Raw genomic sequence first — 1,113 nt, forward strand, 5'->3', positions numbered from 1 at the left:
GCTGTGTCTTCGATGTACACCATAGCTCATGACAATGTCAGATCCTTAACCCACTGAGCAAGGCCAGGGGTCGAAGCTGCAACCTCATGGAGGCTAGTCAGGTTCATTAACTGCTGAGCCACGACAGGAACTCCTAGCCTGGGAACCTTCCTATGTTGTGGGTGGGGCCCTAAATAAAACTAAAAACAAAAATACAATTACTTGTAAAACTGCTCTTGGACAGAAGACAGATCTGAAGTTAAATTAAAACTATTATCAAGAGTGAAGTAAGTGCTCACGTCAACTGCACGTATCCTAAAATCGGAACCATGCAGACGATGAGCACAGCTCCTGTGCAGGGATGACATGCAAATTCGTGAAGTGTTCCATTTTTTGGGAGGGATAAGTGAGGAGTCTGGGATTAACATACACATGCTACTACATATAATAATCATCAACGAAGGCCACAAGGAACCCTCCTCGATATTCTGTAATAACCTATATGAGAAAGGAATCTGAAAAAGAACAGGTATATGTATAACTGAATTGCTCTGCTGTACACCTGAAACTAATGCAGCAGTGTAAACCAACTCTACCCGATATGAAGTAAAAATTAAAATGAAAAGAAAAATACTCTATATAAGGTAAGTTCAGAATCCTTTCTATTAAGATTGGATGACCTTAAAACCTCAAGACTCAAAATCATAAAAACCATAAATATTTAAAAAAGACATTAGGAAAGTTTCAACCAATATTCTAGAGTAGACTCAAGGTGAGATAAAGGAAGCCTAACAAACGGGCTCAAGCATGCATTATTGAATTCAATCAGAAATAATACATGAGGCGTTCCCGTCGTGGCTCAGTGGTTAATGATTCTGACTAGGAATGAGGTTGCGGGTTTGATCCCTGGCCTCGCTCAGTGGGTTAAGGATCTGGCATTGCCGTGAGCTGTGCTGTAGGTCGCAGACGAGGCTTGAATCCTGCACTGCTGTGGCTGTGGTGTAGGCCGGCAGCTACAGCTCTGATTAGACCCCTAGCCTGAGAACCTCCATATGCCACGGATGAGGCCCTACAAAAGACCAAAAAAAAAAAAGAAATAATACATGAAATGGCCATGTTAAAAAATACCCAACG

At 41.8% G+C, this 1,113-nt stretch overlaps 1 non-coding gene across 1 annotated transcript; it reads left to right on the forward strand.

Moving 5' to 3' along the window:
• Window positions 1–270: 270 nt before the first annotated feature.
• Window positions 271–375, forward strand: LOC146404890 (U6 spliceosomal RNA). Its single transcript, XR_014842621.1, has one exon. It is a non-coding gene; the product is annotated as a U6 spliceosomal RNA (small nuclear RNA).
• Window positions 376–1,113: the final 738 nt, after the last annotated feature.

This window comes from Sus scrofa, chromosome 3 (genome assembly GCF_054392235.1).
Source record: "Sus scrofa isolate SSC_HxYL_T2T_F1_AM1 chromosome 3, Sscrofa_HxYL_maternal_Yorkshire_Landrace_v2.0, whole genome shotgun sequence".
NCBI lineage: Eukaryota > Metazoa > Chordata > Mammalia > Artiodactyla > Suidae > Sus > Sus scrofa.